Here is a 27,659-nt window from a genome sequence, read left to right on the forward strand (position 1 = left end):
GCTGCTGAGGCGCCCTGTATTCCCACCGAACTGCACATCTGCCGGACAGTCGCTGTGCCTTCACTGCTGAGGCGACCTGTCCTCCCACCCAACCGCCCATCTGCCGGACGGTCGCTGTGCCTTCACTGCTGAGGCGCCCTCTCCTCGCGCCCAACTACCCATCTTCCGGATGGTCGCTGTGCCTTCACTGCTGAGGCGCGCTCTCCTCGCGCCTACTACCCATCTTCCGGATGGTCGCTGTTACTTCGCTGCTGAGGCGCCCTGTATTCCCACCGAACTGCACATCTGCGGGACGGTCGCTGTGCCTTCACTGCTAAGGCGACCTGTCCTCCCACCCAACCGCCCATCTGCCGGACGGTCGCTGTGCCTTCACTGCTGAGGCGCGCTCTCCTCGCGCCCAACTACCCATCTTCCGGATGGTCGCCGTGACTTCGCTGCTGAGGCGCCCTGTATTCCCACCGAACTGCACATCTGCCGGACGGTCGCTGTGCCTTCCCTGCTGAGGCGACCTGTCCTCCCACCCAACCGCCCATCTGCCGGACGGTCGCTGTGCCTTCACTGCTGAGGCGCCCTCTCCTCGCGCCCAACTACCCATCTTCCGGATGGTCGCTGTGACTTCGCTGCTGAGGCGCCCTGTATTCCCACCGAACTGCACATCTGCCGGATGGTCGCTGTGCCTTCACTGCTGAGGCGACCTGTCCTCCCACCCAACTACCCATCTTCCGGATGGTCGCTTTGACTTCGCTGCTGAGGCGCCCTCTATTCCCACCGAACTGCACATCTGCCGGACGGTCGCTGTGCCTTCACTGCTGAGGCGACCTGTCCTCCCACCCAACCGCCCATCTGCCGGACAGTCGCTGTGCCTTCACTGCTGAGGCGACCGCTCCTCCCAACCAACTGCCCATCTGCCGGACGGTCGCTGTGCCTTCACTGCTGAGGCGCCCTCTCCTCGCACCCAACTACCCATCTTCCGGATGGTCGCTGTGACTTCGCTGCTGAGGCGCCCTGTATTCCCACCGAACTGCACATCTGCCGGACGGTCGCTGTGCCTTCACTGCTGAGGCGACCTGTCCTCCCACCCAACTGCCCATCTGCCGAACGGTTGCTGTGCCTTCACTGCTGAGGCGCCCTCTCCTCGCGCCCAACTACCCATCTTCCGGATGGTCGCTGCTACTTCAATGCTGAGGCGCCCTGTATTCCCACCGAACTGCACATCTGCCGTATGGTCGCTGTGCCTTCACTGCTGAGGCGACCTGTCCTCCCACCCAACTGCCCATCTGCCGGACGGTCGCTGTGCCTTCACTGCTGAGGCGCCCTCTCCTCTCGCCCAACTACCCATCTTCCGGATGGTCGCTGTGACTTCGCTGCTGAGGCGCCCTGTATTCCCACCGAACTGCACATCTGCCGGACGGTCGCTGTGCCTTCACTTCTAAGGCGACCTGTCCTCCCACCCAACCGCCCATCTGCCGGACGGTCGCTGTGCCTTCACTGCTGAGGCGCGCTCTCCTCGCGCCCAACTACCCATCTTCCGGATGGTCGCTGTGACTTCGCTGCTGAGGCGCCCTGTATTCCCACCGAACTGCACATCTGCCGGACGGTCGCTGTGCCTTCACTGCTGATTCGACCTGTTCTCCCACCCAACCGCCCATCTGCCGGACGGTCGCTGTGCCTTCACTGCTGAGGCGCGCTCTCCTCGCGCCCAACTACCCATCTTCCGGATGGTTGCTGTGACTTCGCTGCTGAGGCGCCCTGTATTCCCACCGAACTGCACATCTGCCAAATGGTCGCTGTGCCTTCACTGCTAAGGCGACCTGTCCTCCCACCCAACCGCCCATCTGCCGGATGGTCGCTGTGCCTTCACTGCTGAGGCGCCCTCTCCTCGCGCCCAACTACCCATCGTCCGGATGGTCACTGTGACTTCACTGCTGAGGCGCGCTCTCCTCGCGCCCAACTACCCATCTTCCGGATGGTCGCTGTGACTTCGCTGCTGAGGCGCCCTGTATTCCCACCGAACTGCACGTCTGCCGGACGGTCGCTGTGCCTTCACTGCTGAGGCGACCTGTCCTCCCACCCAACCGCCCATCTGCCGGACGGTCGCTGTGCCTTCACTGCTGAGGCGCCCTCTCCTCGCGCCCAACTACCCATCTTCCGGATGGTCGCTGTGCCTTCACTGCTGAGGCGCGCTCTCCTCGCGCCCAACTACCCATCTTCCGGATGGTCGCTGTGACTTCGCTGCTGAGGCGCCCTGTATTCCCACCGAACTGCACATCTGCCGGACGGTCGCTGTGCCTTCACTGCTAAGGCGACCTGTCCTCCCACCCAACCGCCCATCTGCCGGACGGTCGCTGTGCCTTCACTGCTGAGGCGCGCTCTCCTCGCGCCCAACTACCCATCTTCCGGATGGTCGCTGTGACTTCGCTGCAGAGGCGCCCTGTATTCCCACCGAACTGCACATCTGCCGGACGGTCGCTGTGCCTTCACTGCTAAGGCGACCTGTCCTCCCACCCAACCGCCCATCTGCCGGACGGTCGCTGTGCCTTCACTGCTGAGGCGCGCTCTCCTCGCGCCCAACTACCCATCTTCCGGATGGTCGCTGTGACTTCGCTGCTGAGGCGCCCTGTATTCCCACCGAACTGCACATCTGCCGGACGGTCGCTGTGCCTTCACTGCTAAGGCGACCTGTCCTCCCACCCAACCGCCCATCTGCCGGACGGTCGCTGTGCCTTCACTGCTGAGGCGCCCTCTCCTCGCGCCCAACTACCCATCTTCCGGATGGTCGCTGTGACTTCGCTGCTGAGGCGCCCTGTATTCCCACCGAACTGCACATCTGCCGGACGGTCGCTGTGCCTTCACTGCAGAGGCGACCTGTCCTCCCACCCAACCGCCCATCTGCCGGACGGTCGCTGTGCCTTCACTGCTGAGGCGCCCTCTCCTCGCGCCCAACTACCCATCTTCCGGATGGTCGCTGTGCCTTCACTGCTGAGGCGCGCTCTCCTCGCGCCCAACTACCCATCTTCCGGATGGTCGCTGTGACTTCGCTGCTGAGGCGCCCTGTATTCCCACCGAACTGCACATCTGCCGGACGGTCGCTGTGCCTTCACTGCTAAGGCGACCTGTCCTCCCACCCAACCACCCATCTGCCGGACGGTAGCTGTGCCTTCACTGCTGAGGCGCGCTCTCTTCGCGCCCAACTACCCATCTTCCGGATGGTCGCCGTGACTTCGCTGCTGAGGCGCCCTGTATTCCCACCGAACTGCACATCTGCCGGACGGTCGCTGTGCCTTCACTGCTGAGGCGACCTGTCCTCCCACCCAACCGCCCATCTGCCGGACGGTCGCTGTGCCTTCACTGCTGAGGCGCCCTCTCCTCGCGCCCAACTACCCATCTTCCGGATGGTCGCTGTGACTTCGCTGCTGAGGCGCCCTGTATTCCCACCGAACTGCACATCTGCCGGACGGTCGCTGTGCCTTCACTGCTGAGGCGACCTGTCCTCCCACCCAACCGCCCATCTGCCGGACGGTCGCTGTGCCTTCACTGCTGAGGCGCCCTCTCCTCGCGCCCATCTACCCATCTTCCGGATGGTCGCTGTGACTTCGCTGCTGAGTCGTCCTGTATTCCCACCGAACTGCACATCTGCCGGACGGTCGCTGTGCCTTCACTGCTGAGGCGACATGTTCTCCCACCCAACCGCCCATCTGCCGGATGGTCGCTTGGCCTTCACTGCTGAGGCGCCCTCTCCTCGCGCCCAACTACACATCTTCCGGATGGTCGCTGTGACTTCGCTGCTGAGGCGCCCTGTATTCCCACCGAACTGCACATCTGCCAGACGGTCGCTGTGCCTTCACTGCTGAGGCGACATGTCCTCCCACCCAACCGCCCATCTGCCCGACGGTCGCTGTGCCTTCACTGCTGAGGCGACATGTCCTCCCACCCAACCGCCCATCTGCCGGACGGTCACTGTGCCTTCACTGCTGAGGCGCCCTCTCCTCGCGCCCAACTACCGATCTTCCGGATGGTCGCTGTGGCTTCGCTGCTGAGGCGCCCTGTATTCCCACCGAACTGCACATCTGCCGGACGGTCGCTGTGCCTTCACTGCTGAGGCGACATGCCCTCCCACCCAACCGCCCATCTGCCCGACGATCGCTGTGCCTTCACTGCTGAGGCGACATGTCCTCCCACCCAACCGCCCATCTGCCGGACGGTCACTGTGCCTTCACTGCTGAGGCGCCCTCTCCTCGCGCCCAACTACCCATCTTCCGGATGGTCGCTGTGGCTTCGCTGCTGAGGCACCCTGTATTCCCACCGAACTGCACATCTGCCCGATGGTCGCTGTGCCTTCACTGCTGAGGCGACATGTCCGCCCACCCAACCGCCCATCTGCCGGACGGTCGCTGTGCCTTCACTGCTGAGGCGCCCTCTCCTCGCGGCCAACTACCCATCTTACGGATGGTCGCTGTGACTTCGCTGCTGAGGCGCCCTGTATTCCCACCGAACTGCACATCTGCCGGACGGTCGCTGTGCCTTCAATGCTGAGGCGCCCTGTATTCCCACCGAACTGCACATCTGCCGGATGGTCGCTGTGCCTTCACTGCTGAGGCGACCTGTCCTCCCACCCAACTGCCCATCTGCCGGACGGTCGCTGTGCCTTCACTGCTGAGGCGCCCTCTCCTCGCGCCCAACTACCCATCTTCCGGATGGTCGCTGTGACTTCGCTGCTGAGGCGCCCTGTATTCCCACCGAACTGCACATCTGCCGGACGGTCGCTGTGCCTTCACTTCTAAGGCGACCTGTCCTCTCACCCAACCGCCCATCTGCCGGACGGTCGCTGTGCCTTCACTGCTGAGGCGCGCTCTCCTCGCGCCCAACTACCCATCTTCCGGATGGTCGCTGTGACTTCGCTGCTGAGGCGCCCTGTATTCCCACCGAACTGCACATCTGCCGGACGGTCGCTGTGCCTTCACTGCTGAGGCGACCTGTTCTCCCATCCAACCGCCCATCTCCCGGACGGTCGCTGTGCCTTCACTGCTGAGGCGCGCTCTCCTCGCGCCCAACTACCCATCTTCCAGATGGTTGCTGTGACTTCGCTGCTGAGGCGCCCTGTATTCCCACCGAACTGCACATCTGCCGGATGGTCGCTGTGCCTTCACTGCTAAGGCGACCTGTCCTCCCACCCAACCGCCCATCTGCCGGATGGTCGCTGTGCCTTCACTGCTAGGCGCCCTCTCCTCGCGCCCAACTACCCATCGTCCGGATGGTCGCTGTGACTTCACTGCTGAGGCGCGCTCTCCTCGCGCCCAACTACCCATCTTCCGGATGGTCGCTGTGACTTCGCTGCTGAGGCGCCCTGTATTCCCACCGAACTGCACGTCTGCCGGACGGTCGCTGTGCCTTCACTGCTGAGGCGACCTGTCCTCCCACCCAACCGCCCATCTGCCGGACGGTCGCTGTGCCTTCACTGCTGAGGCGCCCTCTCCTCGCGCCCAACTACCCATCTTCCGGATGGTCGCTGTGCCTTCACTGCTGAGGCGCGCTCTCCTCGCGCCCAACTACCCATCTTCCGGATGGTCGCTGTGACTTCGCTGCTGAGGCGCCCTGTATTCCCACCGAACTGCACATCTTCCGGACGGTCGCTGTGCCTTCACTGCTAAGGCGACCTGTCCTCCCACCCAACCGCCCATCTGCCGGACGGTCGCTGTGCCTTCACTGCTGAGGCGCGATCTCCTCGCGCCCAACTACCCATCTTCCGGATGGTCGCTGTGACTTCGCTGCTGAGGCGCCCTGTATTCCCACCGAACTGCACATCTGTCGGACGGTCGCTGTGCCTTCACTGCTAAGGCGACCTGTCCTCCCACCCAACCGCCCATCTGCCGGACGGTCGCTGTGCCTTCACTGCTGAGGCGCGCTCTCCTCGCGCCCAACTACCCATCTTCCGGATGGTCGCTGTGACTTCGCTGCTGAGGCGCCCTGTATTCCCACCGAACTGCACATCTGCCGGACGGTCGCTGTGCCTTCACTGCTAAGGCGACCTGTCCTCCCACCCAACCGCCCATCTGCCGGACGGTCGCTGTGCCTTCACTGCTAAGGCGCCCTCTCCTCGCGCCCAACTACCCATCTTCCGGATGGTCGCTGTGACTTCGCTGCTGAGGCGCCCTGTATTCCCACCGAACTGCACATCTGCCGGACGGTCGCTGTGCCTTCACTGCTGAGGCGACCTGTCCTCCCACCCAACCGCCCATCTGCCGGACGGTCGCTGTGCCTTCACTGCTGAGGCGCCCTCTCCTCGCGCCCAACTACCCATCTTCCGGATGGTCGCTGTGCCTTCACTGCTGAGGCGCGCTCTCCTCGCGCCCAACTACCCATCTTCCGGATGGTCGCTGTGACTTCGCTGCTGAGGCGCCCTGTATTCCCACCGAACTGCACATCTGCCGGACGGTCGCTGTGCCTTCACTGCTAAGGCGACCTGTCCTCCCACCCAACCGCCCATCTGCCGGACGGTCGCTGTGCCTTCACTGCTGAGGCGCGCTCTCCTCGCGCCCAACTACCCATCTTCCGGATGGTCGCCGTGACTTCGCTGCTGAGGCGCCCTGTATTCCCACCGAACTGCACATCTGCCGGACGGTCGCTGTGCCTTCACTGCTGAGGCGACCTGTCCTCCCACCCAACCGCCCATCTGCCGGACGGTCGCTGTGCCTTCACTGCTGAGGCGCCCTCTCCTCGCGCCCATCTACCCATCTTCCGGATGGTCGCTGTGACTTCGCTGCTGAGTCGTCCTGTATTCCCACCGAACTGCACATCTGCCGGACGGTCGCTGTGCCTTCACTGCTGAGGCGACATGTTCTCCCACCCAACCGCCCATCTGCCGGATGGTCGCTGTGCCTTCACTGCTGAGGCGCCCTCTCCTCGCGCCCAAATACCCATCTTCCGGATGGTCGCTGTGACTTCGCTGCTGAGGCGCCCTGTATTCCCACCGAACTGCACATCTGCCGGACGGTCGCTGTGCCTTCACTGCTGAGGCGACATGTCCTCCCACCCAACCGCCCATCTGCCCGACGGTCGCTGTGCCTTCACTGCTGAGGCGACATGTCCTCCCACCCAACCGCCCATCTGCCGGACGGTCGCTGTGCCTTCACTGCTGAGGCGCCCTCTCCTCGCGCCCAACTACCCATCTTCCGGATGGTCGCTGTGACTTCGCTGCTGAGGCGCCCTGTATTCCCACCGAACTGCACATCTGCCGGACGGTCGCTGTGCCTTCACTGCTGAGGCGACATGTCCTCCCACCCAACCGCCCATCTGCCCGACGATCGCTGTGCCTTCACTGCTGAGGCGACATGTCCTCCCACCCAACCGCCCATCTGCCGGACGGTCGCTGTGCCTTCACTGCTGAGGCGCCCTCTCCTCGCGCCCAACTACCCATCTTCCGGATGGTCGCTGTGACTTCGCTGCTGAGGCACCCTGTATTCCCACCGAACTGCACATCTGCCCGATGGTCGCTGTGCCTTCAGTGCTGAGGCGACATGTCCGCCCACCCAACCGCCCATCTGCCGGACGGTCGCTGTGCCTTCACTGCTGAGGCGCCCTCTCCTCGCGGCCAACTACCCATCTTACGGATGGTCGCTGTGACTTCGCTGCTGAGGCGCCGTGTATTCCTACCGAACTGCACATCTGCCGGACGGTCGCTGTGCCTTCACTGCTGAGGCGACATGTCCTCCCACCCAACCGCCCATCTGCCGGACGGTCGCTGTGCCTTCACTGCTGAGGCGACCTGTCCTCCCACCCAACCGCCCATCTGCCGGACGGTCGCTGTCCCTTCACTGCTGAGGCGCCCTCTCCTCGCGCCCAACTACCCATCTTCCTGATGGTCGCTGTGACTTCGCTGCTGAGGCGCCCTGTATTCCCACCGAACTGCACATCTGCCGGACGGTCGCTGTGCCTTCACTTCTAAGGCGACCTGTCCTCCCACCCAACCGCCCATCTGCCGGACGGTCGCTGTGCCTTCACTGCTGAGGCGCGCTCTCCTCGCGCCCAACTACCCATCTTCCGGATGGTCGCTGTGACTTCGCTGCTGAGGCGCCCTGTATTCCCACCGAACTGCACATCTGCCGGACGGTCGCTGTGCCTTCACTGCTGAGGCGACCTGTTCTCCCACCTAACCGCCCATCTCCCGGACGGTCGCTGTGCCTTCACTGCTGACGCGCGCTCTCCTCGCGCCCAACTACCCATCTTCCGGATGGTTGCTGTGACTTCGCTGCTGAGGCACCCTGTATTCCCACCGAACTGCACATCTGCCCGATGGTCGCTGTGCCTTCAGTGCTGAGGCGACATGTCCTCCCACCCAACCGCCCATCTGCCGGACGGTCGCTGTGCCTTCACTGCTGAGGCGCGCTCTCCTCGCGCCTAACTACCCATCTTCCGGATGGTCGCCGTGACTTCGCTGCTGAGGCGCCCTGTATTCCCACCGAACTGCACATCTGCCGGACGGTCGCTGTGCCTTCCCTGCTGAGGCGACCTGTCCTCCCACCCAACCGCCCATCTGCCGGACGGTCGCTGTGCCTTCACTGCTGAGGCGCCCTCTCCTCGCGCCCAACTACCCATCTTCCGGATGGTCGCTGTGACTTCGCTGCTGAGGCGCCCTGTATTCCCACCGAACTGCACATCTGCCGGATGGTCGCTGTGCCTTCACTGCTGAGGCGACCTGTCCTCCCACCCAACTACCCATCTTCCGGATGGTCGCTTTGACTTCGCTGCTGAGGCGCCCTCTATTCCCACCGAACTGCACATCTGCCGGACGGTCGCTGTGCCTTCACTGCTGAGGCGACCTGTCCTCCCACCCAACCGCCCATCTGCCGGACAGTCGCTGTGCCTTCACTGCTGAGGCGACCTCTCCTCCCAACCAACTGCCCATCTGCCGGACGGTCGCTGTGCCTTCACTGCTGAGGCGCCCTCTCCTCGCACCCAACTACCCATCTTCCGGATGGTCGCTGTGACTTCGCTGCTGAGGCGCCCTGTATTCCCACCGAACTGCACATCTGCCGGACGGTCGCTGTGCCTTCACTGCTGAGGCGACCTGTCCTCCCACCCAACCGCCCATCTGCCCGACGATCGCTGTGCCTTCACTGCTGAGGCGCCCTCTCCTCTCGCCCAACTACCCATCTTCCGGATGGTCGCTGTGACTTCGCTGCTGAGGCGCCCTGTATTCCCACCAAACTGCACATCTGCCGGACGGTCGCTGTGCCTTCACTTCTAAGGCGACCTGTCCTCCCACCCAACCGCCCATCTGCCGGACGGTCGCTGTGCCTTCACTGCTGAGGCGCGCTCTCCTCGCGCCCAACTACCCATCTTCCGGATGGTCGCTGTGACTTCGCTGCTGAGGCGCCCTGTATTCCCACCGAACTGCACATCTGCCGGACGGTCGCTGTGCCTTCACTGCTGATTCGACCTGTTCTCCCACCCAACCGCCCATCTGCCGGACGGTCGCTGTGCCTTCACTGCTGAGGCGCGCTCTCCTCGCGCCCAACTACCCATCTTCCGGATGGTTGCTGTGACTTCGCTGCTGAGGCGCCCTGTATTCCCACCGAACTGCACATCTGCCAAATGGTCGCTGTGCCTTCACTGCTAAGGCGACCTGTCCTCCCACCCAACCGCCCATCTGCCGGATGGTCGCTGTGCCTTCACTGCTGAGGCGCCCTCTCCTCGCGCCCAACTACCCATCGTCCGGATGGTCACTGTGACTTCACTGCTGAGGCGCGCTCTCCTCGCGCCCAACTACCCATCTTCCGGATGGTCGCTGTGACTTCGCTGCGGAGGCGCCCTGTATTCCCACCGAACTGCACGTCTGCCGGACGGTCGCTGTGCCTTCACTGCTGAGGCGACCTGTCCTCCCACCCAACCGCCCATCTGCCGGACGATCGCTGTGCCTTCACTGCTGAGGCGCCCTCTCCTCGCGCCCAACTACCCATCTTCCGGATGGTCGCTGTGCCTTCACTGCTGAGGCGCGCTCTCCTCGCGCCCAACTACCCATCTTCCGGATGGTCGCTGTGACTTCGCTGCTGAGGCGCCCTGTATTCCCACCGAACTGCACATCTGCCGGACGGTCGCTGTGCCTTCACTGCTAAGGCGACCTGTCCTCCCACCCAACCGCCCATCTGCCGGACGGTCGCTGTGCCTTCACTGCTGAGGCGCGCTCTCCTCGCGCCCAACTACCCATCTTCCGGATGGTCGCTGTGACTTCGCTGCAGAGGCGCCCTGTATTCCCACCGAACTGCACATCTGCCGGACGGTCGCTGTGCCTTCACTGCTAAGGCGACCTGTCCTCCCACCCAACCGCCCATCTGCCGGACGGTCGCTGTGCCTTCACTGCTGAGGCGCACTCTCCTCGCGCCCAACTACCCATCTTCCGGATGGTCGCTGTGACTTCGCTGCTGAGGCGCCCTGTATTCCCACCGAACTGCACATCTGCCGGACGGTCGCTGTGCCTTCACTGCTAAGGCGACCTGTCCTCCCACCCAACCGCCCATCTGCCGGACGGTCGCTGTGCCTTCACTGCTGAGGCGCCCTCTCCTCGCGCCCAACTACCCATCTTCCGGATGGTCGCTGTGACTTCGCTGCTGAGGCGCCCTGTATTCCCACCGAACTGCACATCTGCCGGACGGTCGCTGTGCCTTCACTGCTGAGGCGACCTGTCCTCCCACCCAACCGCCCATCTGCCGGACGGTCGCTGTGCCTTCACTGCTGAGGCGCCCTCTCCTCGCGCCCAACTACCCATCTTCCGGATGGTCGCTGTGCCTTCACTGCTGAGGCGCGCTCTCCTCGCGCCCAACTACCCATCTTCCGGATGGTCGCTGTGACTTCGCTGCTGAGGCGCCCTGTATTCCCACCGAACTGCACATCTGCCGGACGGTCGCTGTGCCTTCACTGCTAAGGCGACCTGTCCTCCCACCCAACCACCCATCTGCCGGACGGTCGCTGTGCCTTCACTGCTGAGGCGCGCTCTCCTCGCGCCCAACTACCCATCTTCCGGATGGTCGCCGTGACTTCGCTGCTGAGGCGCCCTGTATTCCCACCGAACTGCACATCTGCCGGACGGTCGCTGTGCCTTCACTGCTGAGGCGACCTGTCCTCCCACCCAACCGCCCATCTGCCGGACGGTCGCTGTGCCTTCACTGCTGAGGCGCCCTCTCCTCGCGCCCAACTACCCATCTTCCGGATGGTCGCTGTGACTTCGCTGCTGAGGCGCCCTGTATTCCCACCGAACTGCACATCTGCCGGACGGTCGCTGTGCCTTCACTGCTGAGGCGACCTGTCCTCCCACCCAACCGCCCATCTGCCGGACGGTCGCTGTGCCTTCACTGCTGAGGCGCCCTCTCCTCGCGCCCATCTACCCATCTTCCGGATGGTCGCTGTGACTTCGCTGCTGAGTCGTCCTGTATTCCCACCGAACTGCACATCTGCCGGACGGTCGCTGTGCCTTCACTGCTGAGGCGACATTTTCTCCCACCCAACCGCCCATCTGCCGGATGGTCGCTTGGCCTTCACTGCTGAGGCGCCCTCTCCTCGCGCCCAACTACACATCTTCCGGATGGTCGCTGTGACTTCGCTGCTGAGGCGCCCTGTATTCCCACTGAACTGCACATCTGCCGGACGGTCGCTGTGCCTTCACTGCTGAGGCGACATGTCCTCCCACCCAACCGCCCATCTGCCCGACGGTCGCTGTGCCTTCACTGCTGAGGCGACATGTCCTCCCACCCAACCGCCCATCTGCCGGACGGTCACTGTGCCTTCACTGCTGAGGCGCCCTCTCCTCGCGCCCAACTACCCATCTTCCGGATGGTCGCTGTGGCTTCGCTGCTGAGGCGCCCTGTATTCCCACCGAACTGCACATCTGCCGGACGGTCGCTGTGCCTTCACTGCTGAGGCGACATGCCCTCCCACCCAACCGCCCATCTGCCCGACGATCGCTGTGCCTTCACTGCTGAGGCGACATGTCCTCCCACCCAACCGCCCATCTGCCGGACGGTCGCTGTGCCTTCACTGCTGAGGCGCCCTCTCCTCGCGGCCAACTACCCATCTTACGGATGGTCGCTGTGACTTCGCTGCTGAGGCGCCCTGTATTCCCACCGAACTGCACATCTGCCGGACGGTCGCTGTGCCTTCAATGCTGAGGCGCCCTGTATTCCCACCGAACTGCACATCTGCCGGATGGTCGCTGTGCCTTCACTGCTGAGGCGACCTGTCCTCCCACCCAACTGCCCATCTGCCGGACGGTCGCTGTGCCTTCACTGCTGAGGCGCCCTCTCCTCGCGCCCAACTACCCATCTTCCGGATGGTCGCTGTGACTTCGCTGCTGAGGCGCCCTGTATTCCCACCGAACTGCACATCTGCCGGACGGTCGCTGTGCCTTCACTTCTAAGGCGACCTGTCCTCCCACCCAACCGCCCATCTGCCGGACGGTCGCTGTGCCTTCACTGCTGAGGCGCGCTCTCCTCGCGCCCAACTACCCATCTTCCGGATGGTCGCTGTGACTTCGCTGCTGAGGCGCCCTGTATTCCCACCGAACTGCACATCTGCCGGACGGTCGCTGTGCCTTCACTGCTGAGGCGACCTGTTCTCCCACCCAACCGCCCATCTCCCGGACGGTCGCTGTGCCTTCACTGCTGAGGCGCGCTCTCCTCGCGCCCAACTACCCATCTTCCGGATGGTTGCTGTGACTTCGCTGCTGAGGCGCCCTGTATTCCCACCGAACTGCACATCTGCCGGATGGTCGCTGTGCCTTCACTGCTAAGGCGACCTGTCCTCCCACCCAACCGCCCATCTGCCGGATGGTCGCTGTGCCTTCACTGCTAGGCGCCCTCTCCTCGCGCCCAACTACCCATCGTCGGGATGGTCGCTGTGACTTCACTGCTGAGGCGCGCTCTCCTCGCGCCCAACTACCCATCTTCCGGATGGTCGCTGTGACTTCGCTGCTGAGGCGCCCTGTATTCCCACCGAACTGCACGTCTGCCGGACGGTCGCTGTGCCTTCACTGCTGAGGCGACCTGTCCTCCCACCCAACCACCCATCTGCCGGACGGTCGCTTTGCCTTCACTGCTGAGGCGCCCTCTCCTCGCGCCCAACTACCCATCTTCCGGATGGTCGCTGTGCCTTCACTGCTGAGGCGCGCTCTCCTCGCGCCCAACTACCCATCTTCCGGATGGTCGCTGTGACTTCGCTGCTGAGGCGCCCTGTATTCCCACCGAACTGCACATCTGCCGGACGGTCGCTGTGCCTTCACTGCTAAGGCGACCTGTCCTCCCACACAACCGCCCATCTGCCGGACGGTCGCTGTGCCTTCACTGCTGAGGCGCGCTCTCCTCGCGCCCAACTACCCATCTTCCGGATGGTCGCTGTGACTTCGCTGCTGAGGCGCCCTGTATTCCCACCGAACTGCACATCTGCCGGACGGTCGCTGTGCCTTCACTGCTAAGGCGACCTGTCCTCCCACCCAACCGCCCATCTGCCGGACGGTCGCTGTGCCTTCACTGCTGAGGCGCGCTCTCCTCGCGCCCAACTACCCATCTTCCGGATGGTCGCTGTGACTTCGCTGCTGAGGCGCCCTGTATTCCCACCGAACTGCACATCTGCCGGACGGTCGCTGTGCCTTCACTGCTAAGGCGACCTGTCCTCCCACCCAACCGCCCATCTGCCGGACGGTCGCTGTGCCTTCACTGCTGAGGCGCCCTCTCCTCGCGCCCAACTACCCATCTTCCGGATGGTCGCTGTGACTTCGCTGCTGAGGCGCCCTGTATTCCCACCGAACTGCACATCTGCCGGACGGTCGCTGTGCCTTCACTGCTGAGGCGACCTGTCCTCCCACCCAACCGCCCATCTGCCGGACGGTCGCTGTGCCTTCACTGCTGAGGCGCCCTCTCCTCGCGCCCAACTACCCATCTTCCGGATGGTCGCTGTGCCTTCACTGCTGAGGCGCGCTCTCCTCGCGCCCAACTACCCATCTTCCGGATTGTCGCTGTGACTTCGCTGCTGAGGCGCCCTGTATTCCCACCGAACTGCACATCTGCCGGACGGTCGCTGTGCCTTCACTGCTAAGGCGACCTGTCCTCCCACCCAACCGCCCATCTGCCGGACGGTCGCTGTGCCTTCACTGCTGAGGCGCGCTCTCCTCGCACCCAACTACCCATCTTCCGGATGGTCGCCGTGACTTCGCTGCTGATGCGCCCTGTATTCCCACCGAACTGCACATCTGCCGGACGGTCGCTGTGCCTTCACTGCTGAGGCGACCTGTCCTCCCACCCAACCGCCCATCTGCCGGACGGTCGCTGTGCCTTCACTGCTGAGGCGCCCTCTCCTCGCGCCCATCTACCCATCTTTTGGATGGTCGCTGTGACTTCGCTGCTGAGTCGTCCTGTATTCCCACCGAACTGCACATCTGCCGGACGGTCGCTGTGCCTTCACTGCTGAGGCGACATGTTCTCCCACCCAACCGCCCATCTGCCGGATGGTCGCTGTGCCTTCACTGCTGAGGCGCCCTCTCCTCGCGCCCAAATACCCATCTTCCGGATGGTCGCTGTGACTTCGCTGCTGAGGCGCCCTGTATTCCCACCGAACTGCACATCTGCCGGACGGTCGCTGTGCCTTCACTGCTGAGGCGACATGTCCTCCCACCCAACCGCCCATCTGCCCGACGGTCGCTGTGCCTTCACTGCTGAGGCGACATGTCCTCCCACCCAACCGCCCATCTGCCGGACGGTCGCTGTGCCTTCACTGCTGAGGCGCCCTCTCCTCGCGCCCAACTACCCATCTTCCGGATGGTCGCTGTGACTTCGCTGCTGAGGCGCCCTGTATTCCCACCGAACTGCACATCTGCCGGACGGTCGCTGTGCCTTCACTGCTGAGGCGACATGTCCTCCCACCCAACCGCCCATCTGCCCGACGATCGCTGTGCCTTCACTGCTGAGGCGACATGTCCTCCCACCCAACCGCCCATCTGCCGGACGGTCGCTGTGCCTTCACTGCTGAGGCGCCCTCTCCTCGCGCCCAACTACCCATCTTCCGGATGGTCGCTGTGACTTCGCTGCTGAGGCACCCTGTATTCCCACCGAACTGCACATCTGCCCGATGGTCGCTGTGCCTTCAGTGCTGAGGCGACATGTCCGCCCACCCAACCGCCCATCTGCCGGACGGTCGCTGTGCCTTCACTGCTGAGGCGCCCTCTCCTCGCGGCCAACTACCCATCTTACGGATGGTCGCTGTGACTTCGCTGCTGAGGCGCCCTGTATTCCTACCGAACTGCACATCTGCCGGACGGTCGCTGTGCCTTCACTGCTGAGGCGACATGTCCTCCCACCCAACCGCCCATCTGCCGGACGGTCGCTGTGCCTTCACTGCTGAGGCGACCTGTCCTCCCACCCAACCGCCCATCTGCCGGACGGTCGCTGTCCCTTCACTGCTGAGGCGCCCTCTCCTCGCGCCCAACTACCCATCTTCCTGATGGTCGCTGTGACTTCGCTGCTGAGGCGCCCTGTATTCCCACCGAACTGCACATCTGCCGGACGGTCGCTGTGCCTTCACTGCTGAGGCGACATGTCCTCCCACCCAACCGCCCATCTGCCGGACGGTCGCTGTGCCTTCACTGCTGAGGCGCCCTCTCCTCGCGCCCAACTACCCATCTTCCGGATGGTCGCTGTGACTTAGCTGCTGAGGAGCCCTGTATTCCCACCGAACTGCACATCTGCCGGACGGTCGCTGTGCCTTCACTGCTGAGGCGACATGTCCTCCCACCCAACCGCCCATCTGCCGGACGGTCGCTGTGCCTTCACTGCTGAGGTGACATGTCCTCCCACCCAACCGCCCATCTGCCGGACGGTCGCTGTGCCTTCACTGCTGAGGCGCCCTCTCCTCGCGCCCAACTACCCATCTTCCGGATGGTCGCTGTGACTTCGCTGCTGAGGCGCCCTGTATTCCCACCGAACTGCACATCTGCCGCACGGTCGCTGTGCCTTCACTGCTGAGGCGACCTGTCCTCCCACCCAACCACCCATCTGCCGGACGGTCGCTGTGCCTTCACTGCTGAGGCGCCCTCTCCTCGCGCCCAACTACCCATCTTCCGGATGGTCGCAGTGCCTTCACTGCTGAGGCGCGGTCTCCTCGCGCCCAACTACCCATCTTCCGTATGGTCGCTGTGACTTCGCTGCTGAGGCGCCCTGTATTCCCACCGAACTGCACATCTGCCGGACGGTCGCTGTGCCTTCACTGCTAAGGCGACCTGTCCTCCCACCCAACCGCCCATCTGCCGGACGGTCGCTGTGCCTTCACTGCTGAGGCGCGCTCTCCTCGCGCCCAACTACCCATCTTCCGGATGGTCGCTGTGACTTCGCTGCTGAGGCGCCCTGTATTCCCTCCGAACTGCACATCTGCCGGACGGTCGCTGTGCCTTCACTGCTGAGGCGACCTGTCCTCCCACCCAACCGCCCATCTGCCGGACGGTCGCTGTGCCTTCACTGCTGAGGCGCGCTCTCCTCGCGCCCAACTACCCATCTTCCGGATAGTCGCTGTGACTTCACTGCTGAGGCGCCCTGTATTCCCACCGAACTGCACATCTGCCGGACGGTCGCTGCTCCTTCACTGCTAAGGCGACCTGTCCTCCCACCCAACCGCCCATCTGCCGGACGGTCGCTGTGCCTTCACTGCTGAGGCGCGCTCTCCTCGCGCCCAACTACCCATCTTCCGGATGGTCGCTGTGACTTCGCTGCTGAGGCGCCCTGTATTCCCACCGAACTGCACATCTGCCGGACGGTCGCTGTGCCTTCACTGCAGAGGCGACATGTCCTCCTACCCAACCGCCCATCTGCCGGACGGTCGCTGTGCCTTCACTGCTGAGGCGCCCTCTCCTCGCGCCCAACTACCCATCTTCCGGATGGTCGCTGTGACTTCGCTGCTGAGGCGTCCTGTATTCCCACCGAACTGCACATCTGCCGGACGGTCGCTGTGCCTTCACTGCTGAGGCGACATGTCCTCCCACCCAACCGCCCACCTGCCGGACGGTCGCTGTGCCTTCACTGCTGAGGCGCCCTCTCCTCGCGCCCAACTACCCATCTTCCGGATGGTCGCTGTGATTTCGCTGCTGAGGCGCCCTGTATTCCCACCGAACTGCACATCTGCCGGACGCTCGCTGTGCCTTCACTGCTGAGGCGACATGTCCTCCCACCCAACCGCCCATCTGCCTGACGGTCGCTGTGCCTTCACTGCTGAGGCGACATGTCCTCCCACCCAACCGCCCATCTGCTGGACGGTCGCTGTGCCTTCACTGCTGAGGCGCCCTCTCCTCGCGCCCAACTACCCATCTTCCGGATGGTCGCTGTGACTTCGCTGCAGAGGCGCCCTGTATTCCCACCGAACTGCACATCTGCCGGACAGTCGCTGTGCCTTCACTGCTGAGGCGACATGTCCGCCCACCCAACCGCCCATCTGCCGGACGGTCGCTGTGCCTTCACTGCTGAGGCGCCCTCTCCTCGCGCCCAACTACCCATCTTCCGGATGGTCGCTGTGACTTCGCTGCTGAGGCGCCCTGTATTCCCACCGAACTGCACATCTGCCGGACGGTCGCTGTGCCTTCACTGCTGAGGCGACCTGTCCTCCCACCCAACCGCCCATCTGCCGGACGGTCGCTGTGCCTTCACTGCTGAGGCGCCCTCTCCTCGCGCCCAACTACCCATCTTCTGGATGGTCGCTGTGCCTTCACTGCTGAGGCGCGGTCTCCTCGCGCCCAACTACCCATCTTCCGGATGGTCGCTGTGACTTCGCTGCTGAGGCGCCCTGTATTCCCACCGAACTGCACATCTGCCGGACGGTCGCTGTGCCTTCACTGCTGAGGCGACCTGTCCTCCCACCCAACCGCCCATCTGCCGGACGGTCGCTGTGCCTTCACTGCTGAGGCGCCCTCTCCTCGCGCCCAACTACCCATCTTCCGGATGGTCGCTGTGACTTCGCTGCTGAGGCGCCCTGTATTCCCACCGAACTGCACATCTGCCGGACGGTCGCTGTGCCTTCACTGCTGAGGCGACCTGTCCTCCCACCCAACCGCCCATCTGCCGGACGGTCGCTGTGCCTTCACTGCTGAGGCGCCCTCTCCTCGCGCCCAACTGCCCATCTTCCGGATGGTCGCTGTGACTTCGCTGCTGAGGCGTCCTGTATTCCCACCGAACTGCACATCTGCCGGACGGTCGCTGTGCCTTCACTGCTGAGGCGACATGTCCTCCCACCCAACCGCCCATCTGCCCGACGGTCGCTGTGCCTTCACTGCTGAGTCGACATGTCCTCCCACCCAACCGCCCATCTGCCGGACGGTCGCTGTGCCTTCACTGCTGAGGTGCCCTCTCCTCGCGCCCAACTACCCATCTTCCGGATGGTCGCTGTGACTTCGCTGCTGAGGCGCCCTGTATTCCCACCGAACTGCACGTCTGCCGGATGGTCGCTGTGCCTTCACTGCTGAGGCGACATGTCCTCCCACCCAACCGCCCATATGCCCGACGGTCGCTGTGCCTTCACTGCTGAGGCGACATGTCCTCCCACCCAACCGCCCATCTGCCGGACGGTCGCTGTGCCTTCACTGCTGAGGCGCCCTCTCCTCGCGCCCAACTACCCATCTTCCGGATGGTCGCTGTGACTTCGCTGCTGAGGCGCCCTGTATTCCCACCGAACTGCACATCTGCCGGACGGTCGCTGTGCCTTCACTGCTGAGGCGACATGTCCGCCCACCCAACCGCCCATCTGCCGGACGGTCGCTGTGCCTTCACTGCTGAGGCACCCTCTCCTCGCGCCCAACTACCCATCTTCCGGATGGTCGCTGTGACTTCGCTGCTGAGGCGCCCTGTATTCCCACCGAGCTGCACATCTGCCGGACGGTCGCTGTGCCTTCACTGCTGAGGCGACATGTCCTCCCACCCAACCGCCCATCTGCCGGATGTTCGCTGTGCCTTCACTGCTGAGGCGACCTGTCCTCCCACCCAACCGCCCATCTGCCGGACGGTCGCTGTGCCTTCACTGCTGAGGCGCCCTCTCCTCGCGCCCAACTACCCATCTTCCGGATGGTCGCTGTGACTTCGCTGCTGAGGCGCCCTGTATTCCCACCGAACTGCACATCTGCCGGACGGTCGCTGTGCCTTCACTGCTGAGGCGACCTGTCCTCCCACCCAACCGCCCATCTGCCGGACGGTCGCTGTGCCTTCACTGCTGAGGCACCCTCTCCTCGCGCCCAACTACTCATCTTCCGGATAGTCGCTGTGACTTCGCTGCTGAGGCGCCCTGTATTCCCACCGAACTGCACATCTGCCGGACGGTCGCTGTGCCTTCACTGCTGAGGCGACATGTCCTCCCACCCAACCGCCCATCTGCCGGACGGTCGCTGTGCCTTCACTGCTGAGGCGCCCTCTCCTCGAGCACAACTACCCATCTTCCGGATGGTCGCTGTGACTTCGCTGCTGAGGCGCCCTGTATTCCCACCGAACTGCACATCTGCCGGACGGTCGCTGTGCCTTCACTGCTGAGGCGACCTGTCCTCCCACCCAACCGCCCATCTGCCGGACGGTCGCTGTGCCTTCACTGCTGAGGCGCCCTCTCCTCGCGCCCAACTACCCATCTTCCGGATGGTCGCTGTGACTTCGCTGCTGAGGCGCCCTGTATTCCCACCGAACTGCACATCTGCCGGACGGTCGCTGTGCCTTCACTGCTGAGGCGACCTGTCCTCCCACCCAACTGCCCATCTGCCGGACGGTCGCTGTGCCTTCACTGCTGAGGCGCCCTCTCCTCGCGCACAACTACCCATCTTCCGGATGGTCGCTGTGACTTCGCTGCTGAGGCGCCCTGTATTCCCACCGAACTGCACATCTGCCGGACGGTCGCTGTGCCTTCACTGCTGAGGCGACCTGTCCTCCCACCCAACTGCCCATCTGCCGGACGGTCGCTGTGCCTTCACTGCTGAGGCGCCCTCTCCTCGCGCCCAACTACCCATCTTCCGGATGGTCGCTGTGACTTCGCTGCTGAGGCGCCCTGTATTCCCACCGAACTGCACATCTGCCGGACGGTCGCTGTGCCTTCACTGCTGAGGCGACCTGTGCTCCCACCCAACCGCCCATCTGCCGGACGGTCGCTGTGCCTTCACTGCTGAGGCACCCTCTCCTCGCGCCCAACTACCCATCTTCCGGATAGTCGCTGTGACTTCGCTGCTGAGGCGCCCTGTATTCCCACCGAACTGCACATCTGCCGGACGGTCGCTGTGCCTTCACTGCTGAGGCGACATGTCCTCCCACCCAACCGCCCATCTGCCGGACGGTCGCTGTGCCTTCACTGCTGAGGCGCCCTCTCCTCGCGCACAACTACCCATCTTCCGGATGGTCGCTGTGACTTCGCTGCTGAGGCGCCCTGTATTCCCACCGAACTGCACATCTGCCGGACGGTCGCTGTACCTTCACTGCTGCGGCGACCTGTCCTCCCACCCAACCGCCCATCTGCCGGACGGTCGCTGTGCCTTCACTGCTGAGGCGCCCTCTCCTCGCGCCCAACTACCCATCTTCCGGATGGTCACTGTGACTTCGCTGCTGAGGCGCCCTGTATTCCCACCGAACTGCACATCTGCCGGACGGTCGCTGTGCCTTCACTGCTGAGGCGACCTGTCCTCCCACCCAACTGCCCATCTGCCGGACGGTCGCTGTGCCTTCACTGCTGAGGCGCCCTGTCCTCCCTCCCAACTGTTCAGAAGATTCCCCCCTCGTCGTCGCAAATCTTGGTTCCCACAAACAGTCCTTGACCCCAAGGAAGACCGTACTGCTGGCGCGGCAGCGAGTCCGCGAGAAAGGTGGGTGCTTAATTTTTTCCGCCAATCGCTGACCGTCAGCCCGCCCGTAACCGTGTAGTCGGCGATGACGACAGGGATTTACGCGGCCGCCGCAGCTCCCTTGCGTTTGTTAGGCGCGGTAAAAATATGGCGATTCCGCACATCCCCCGTGTTCAGCGTGATAACTCTTGATTCTTGCCGGAATAACTAATCGACTCAGTCATGCTGAAAGGACGAGTATTACTATGCCCCTTTTCCGTTTCAAATCGTGCCGCGACGATTATTTTCATCACGTCCTGCTGCGATGCGTGCAATGAGTAACAAGCATCGTTACCTGTGTACTACTACTGAGCGATCGCCTTTCTGGTGACAAACATTCTTTCTGCGGCGGATCTTAATCACCAAATTGTTAGGCTCACCAGAGGCTTCCACGTGTCGGGAAAGTAACTTGATTCAATCACGCTGGCGGAATACTGAAACGCTCGTTTGTGAAGTGAGTTGCTCGGTCTTGCTATGTGTCGCTGAGCCTCCCGCAGAGATTAGACATTTGTACGCCTTGTGAACATCAGCTATGCTTTCTTTTATTTCCAGTAGGACCTACCGGATGCACGCAGGTCTCCCTCTGGGTATCTCCATCGTTTTATCCTTCATCACCTTCGGCGTAGGTGCCAACCTGGGCAACGGAGCGCTCGGTGGCACCTACCGAGAGCTCGCTCACCAGCTCACCGTCGCCCACGGACACGCCCATGCGGGCCCCCAAACGGCATTGGCAACATAAAGTGTGCGCCCTGCTGTTTGACCACTTCCATGCAGTAAAATTCAGTTGTGTTCCAGCGTCGTCCTTTTACACTCCTTCCTTGTTAACGCGTCCTTTTTTCGCTGGTTTCCACCTTCAATCATAAAGTCGCAGAACAACGAGCTCAAGATGCAGGTGAGCTATGGCGGCTGCTGCTGCTCGCACCGAGACCACCCTTCCCCACCTCCAGGTATCATAACGGTTGCCAACAATCTTGGGAATGTGTTGAAAATGTGGACGACCCTACATAGTACTGCCAACAAGCTCCAATATTAGAATGATGGATTTTGCTGCCGATGCCTGCAGGGGGTGAAGGTATTGGTGTTATATGTCGTAATGTAAATGTCTCGACTTAGATAGCTACCGAAAGAAAATATCTGAGGCGCAAAACACATTGCATATGCCACGGTATAAGCGCTTTGGGGAACGCACCAGTTGTGGTAATAAGGGTTTAGAAGAGTGCGAACGGGATAGTGTAACATGGGCACTGCCCCAGCAACCTGCACTGTCTAAGCTGCGTTGCGAGTGGTGTAATGTGCGCTTAATACTGCTACAAACAAGAGATAGCATATTTGCTTACATGCTAGCTGGCGCAAGGCCTTGTATGGCTTCGAAAAAGTACGAAACCTTCCAGGCGGTGTCGAAAAACATACTGGGTGCTCCTGTAGTCTGCTTGCTTCTCTTGCTGGGCTAGGCTGACTGCGGAAGGCAAACGTTCTCGGCCTGTCTATAGCTGTTGATTCTCCTAGGAACGCAAAGACCCGATCAGTTTTATTCGAAATGGACGGTATCCAACAGTAAAAGAAGTAAAACAGAGGAGCCGGCATATCGATATGGTTTACTCCCCTGTGCCACTGATGTCATCAGCAGCTGTGATATGGTCGACTGAGCACTCGAGGGCGTTTCGATGGATTACGTGAGAGCCGATAAGCTCCTTGACTAAGCATGCACACTTTGCATCGAATCACCAGCGGAAAAATGAACGTTAATACGCTGAACTGAAACGCACCTACATGGTCAGCGCATTCTATTGAATTCGCATCAACGGTTTCCTCAGATCTTTTAGAAAGCCTTATGTGCAATCGGTGGCGGTAATCTGGAGGAACTGGAGTTTGACAGCCTACTGCGCTTGCTGGACTAGGCGCACCAAAAAGAACAAGGATGAAGCGGTTCGACCTGAATTCCTTGTTCTTATGCGTCGTTTTTTGCGCTTAGTCCCGGAAGCATGAAATAAAACGAACTTCAATAAGTACTGTTTGACTGCCGCGATCTGTTCCCGCGCTGTCTGCAGGAAATCGAGCGGACGCTGCCATCCCACTTTCCGCGCCGGCCTGCTCAGGGAGAACTGAGCCGGCTGATGCAGTTGACCAGCAATGATTTCAATATGGAGATCCCTGCCAGAAACGTGTACGACTACGACGTGGATATCTGCTCCTAAACATGCAAGGAGGCTAAAGTCCAAGAGAACCACAAGTACCACTGCATCAGCACCAAAATCAGCCGCCTCGCCGTAGAGATGCTCGTCAAAAAGTACAGGCTCGACCTCCGCGTCAGCTTATCTGCCTTATACGGCCGGAAAAACCTATACACGAGGCGGGAACTCAATTTCCGCGAGCTCACTTTAACAGGCGACTTCGAAGAAGGTCAACGGATGGAGAAGTTCGTTGTAAAGGTCCGGTACGCGGCCACATTAAATCTGGACGCTCTGCAAGCCGTCTTCGATAAACACGCGAGGCAAGTTCCCCAGGAGGATCTCCAGGCCGTGGACATCCTTCTGCGGCAAGGACCTTCGATCAAACTGACGCCTGTTGGACGGTCCTTTTTCAAGGCGCCTACACCAAATGACCACACCCTCGGAGATGGCCGCGAACTCTGGTTCGGCTACTATGCGAGCATTCGACCAGCTCAGTTGAAACCCATGCTCAATGTTGGCATGTCGGCCACTGCTTTCAACGAGCCTCTGCCGGTAACTGGCTTCATGTGCAAGCTGTTGAACAAGGGCCTGCGCGAGATGTCGGCCAGAGACTTCACGGATCATAGCGACCACAATACGTTTGTCTCAACAAGCAGCTGAAGGGGCTGCTTGTCAAGTTTACTCACCTTCCTAAGCCGAGCAAGTTCAAGATGCCATGCGTCAATAAAGAGCCAGCAAAGAAGCTTTTCTTCAGCATGGAACGCGGCTGCTGCTGCTCTGTGTCTAACGTTTTTGAGAGCTGCTATGTTCGCCTCACGTACGCCAACCTACCCTGCGTCCAGACAGGCACTGCGACTCACCCTGTCTACCTCCCGCTGAAGGACTGCTCGATTGTCGAAGGACAGCACTGCAAGAATAATCTTGACGAGAATCAGACGTCGGAGATGATCAAGTGCAGTGCTCAGCCTCCTGCCAATCATTTCAACGTGATCCGCCAGTCGGTGCGGGACTTGGTCAGCAAGAGCTATCCTTGCCTGCACGAGTTCGGCATTAAGATCAGCACCGAGCCGACTCAGCTGAAAGGCCGCGTGCTCAAACTGCCATACCTGGTCTTCGCGAACAACTTCGTCGGCAAGCCCCGCGAGTGCACCTGAGAGCTGCGCGGCCGTCACTTCTTCAAGCCGGCCCTGCTGACCCGCTGGACACTGCTCTTCCTGAGCCTTCCTAATTAAGCAAGGCAGCCTGGACAACTTTGTCAAAATGCTCATTCGCGTCAGCCAGGAGCTGGGAATTTACCTGGGCCTCTTTACTGGGTTATTTACAGTCCCATACATAACCCTATTGATAATTTGGCGCTCCAGGCCGATCTGGCAAAGGTCGAGGAATGTTGTCGAAATTGGTTAATGACCCCAAATGTTAACAAAACAGCCCTAATTACCTGCCACAGGCGCCAACGTTATTTTTCATACAACTACTTACTAAACGGAACTACTATCTTTTCCGTATCTTTTCTGTAATATTTTGATGTCACAATTTTCAGTAATCTTAGATTTCATGTTCACAACACATCCTTTAGTAACGATGCTAACTTGGCTTTCTTCGGCGTAACCTAGCTCAGGCACCTTCTTTCGTTAAACAGCTAGCCTAAGCAACTTTTGTAGGGCCCAAATTGGAGCACGCATGCGCATTGCGGGTTTCGCACCTTCAAAACCTGATATCCACCATTGAATTGACTCAAAACCGTGCTGCTAGATTTATCTTCTCTGACTATTCTCGCAATACTAGCGCCACTAATCTAAAAGCTAATGCCGGCCTCCCGAGCTCGCAAGACCGCCGTAAAATATATAGACTCTGTTCTTCATTTCATAAAAGTTATCATGCCTTATCACCTAGCGCAGCAGTCATCACGTCGATTCATCGGACATCTAGTCGGCACAGCCACACCTTGGCCGTTTATCCGCCACATACCCGAACGACAACGCGCCTCAACTCATTTTTTTAAGGACAGCCACCGACTGGAACGATCTTCCCGCTGACATCGTCGTTCACTCTAACCCAGCATCATCATCATCATCAGCCTGACTAGACCCACTGCAGGGCGAAGGCCTCTCCCATATTTCTCCAATTAATCCGGTTCCATGCTAGCTGCATCCACTTGACCCCTGCGAAGTTCTTAAACTCGTCCACCCACCTTTCTGCCGGCCCCTGCTACGTTTTCCTTCCGTTGAGATCCAGTTTGTTACCCTAAGCGACCATCGGTTATCCTCTCTTCGCACTGCATGGCCTGCCCACGCCCATTTCTTCTTTCTGATTTACAGTTTCAAAATCATTTCTAAGCCGCCGTTGAACAATTTTTATGTCAATCGCTACAATACTGTCAGGCCTACCATTCATGTAAATCCCCGTACTCCTGGGGTCTTTGAGGTATTGGAAATAAATAAATAAGTAAATGAATAAAAATAATATATAATAAATAAATAACTAAAATAAATGCATGTCGAACAGCCGCTGGACACGACCACGATTGACGTAAACCGCAAGCCCATGCAAACATTGTGCTCAAGGAACAGCGCAAGACTGCCAACCATCATCGTGCTCGCCAAGAACTCGAACTACGCCGTGATCAAGCAGGTGGCCGGTACCGAGATCGGTCTGCACATCCAGCGCGCGATGGATAACAACGTGATCATGAAGTGCAACGATTATTGTCAAGGCCAACTCAATGGCCAGAGCCTGAAAGTATATGCCATTAGCTGCTTTTTCATTCTGCTGGGAGGCATCTTTAAAAATGGCAATATGGCTCGGAAATTGTCTAGACACTTCTCTATAAGGCCATTTAATACATTGTCAACATATTCATAGCATTCCCTGAGAGGGTGTCATCAAATGAGATTATAGTATCGGACGGCCGGTGGTTAATTTGCACTAAAGAGTTATTGATACGGAATGTTTCGACAACAGGGAATTAGTAAAGACAACCTGAGGGAGCTTATCCCTAGGCTACATATTATCAAAGAAGTATGATGGGATAGAAGTAAATATGGGGTTAGCCAATCCAGGGATAGCCTCCAAATACCTTAAAAATGCTCGCACAGTGAAAAGCTGAAACCTCTAATTTAGATTAGGTATCAGAGCTTCCAAGTATAGCAAAGAATTTTCTACTGATCTGGACAGACCTAAGCAAAGGCGCAGAGCTCGTCGTCCCAAAACCAACATATTCAGGCTTGTGACTTGGGCACCCAGCCGAATTCAAGTATTGGCCGTACGCAGGTCTTATAAAGCAAGAGCAGTGTGTCCCGACGCATACCATATTTTTGTTGCTGATTCTCATCAACCGGCCAAGGGCACGTTCACCTTTAAGCACAAGACTTCTAATTTGGCGCCTCCGGTCTAACTGTGGGTAATATCATGCGCGGGACCTCCGTTTGTTTCAGCATCTTCATCGCCTATTCTGCTTTCGACATAAGAATTTTACCTGCAAGCTCTTCGCTCAGCTATCACGGCCGCCCAAATTCTAAATACTTTTCTGGACGGATTGCATTTTAATAGAGAAAAAGTGTCCTGTTCTTCAATATTGCCCCTATTTTTTAGGGTGGTGCAGCTCTGATCACCTGAAAAATGAGCATCTGAGTCAACCTCCCCTTTTCTTCTCGATTGCCTTTCGCAGGCGTCATCTTTCTACAGCTGAAGGCGCCTGCGAAAGGCACTCAAGAACAGAAAAGCAGCTACACCTGCAGATAAACATTAAAAGAACTGAAGCTAAACCAGACATCATCGTGGTACAAGAGCCACTCGAAGTCAACCTATCGTGCTACCAGCCAGCGGCACAAATGCATACCAACAGAAGACAAACCGCCACCACTACTTCTACAATCAAGAAACTCAGCTACATTCAGCACGAAATTTAGGATACACGCGTGAAATACACATTCACCCAGATCATACTTGCGAGAAAAGTGCAGAAGAGCGCATACAACCTGAGCATACACAGTTCACCTAGAGATTCAGCTCGGGACTTCCCCAAACTATTAGCCAAAGTTGTACAAATTAGCAAAACGTGGCGCCTTTTTGTAGTCGGGGATTTCAATGCCTGCCATATGGAGTAGGAATATGGAAGGTCTAACAAAACGGGAAAAGTCATTTGGAAGAAATGACAGGAGTTCAGCCTAACGCTCTTAAACGACCTCACCAGATCGACCAGAACGGGCAGCAGCGTCTTTAGCGACACCAATCCGGATCTAACATCAGTGAAGAACGTCAACAACCTTGTCTGGGTTAATACAGGAGAATACCTTACCAGCGATCACTGCATTATAGTATAACCATCAGGACAGACACCTTCAGCCGACGAAAGTGGAGGCTCACAAGGTACTCAGATTAGGAAAAATTATATGAAGGCAAAAGAAGCTTTACTTGAGGATGTTGAAACACACAGCAGTGAAATTGAAACGAGCGAGGATCAGCCCAACGTATACTCAAAACTAGTACACCTCTGGGAAACGAGAAACAGACTAGTGCGCAGATGGAAACTTCAGCGTCTCAATAGAAGGCGGAGAATCAGGATTGCTAGTTTGGAAAAGGAAATTGAGAAGCACGCGCAGGAACTCTGTAGACAACAGTGGTATCAA

The 27,659-nt window shown here is 60.2% G+C and overlaps 1 pseudogene; it reads left to right on the forward strand.

Moving 5' to 3' along the window:
• Window positions 1–26,719, forward strand: part of LOC146202375 (protein argonaute-4-like) — a 169,606-nt pseudogene extending 142,887 nt beyond the window's left edge.
• The last annotated feature ends 940 nt before the right edge of the window (window positions 26,720–27,659 follow it).

This window comes from Amblyomma maculatum, chromosome 1, assembly GCF_055883805.1.
Source record: "Amblyomma maculatum isolate TAMU_Amacu chromosome 1, ASM5588380v1, whole genome shotgun sequence".
NCBI lineage: Eukaryota > Metazoa > Arthropoda > Arachnida > Ixodida > Ixodidae > Amblyomma > Amblyomma maculatum.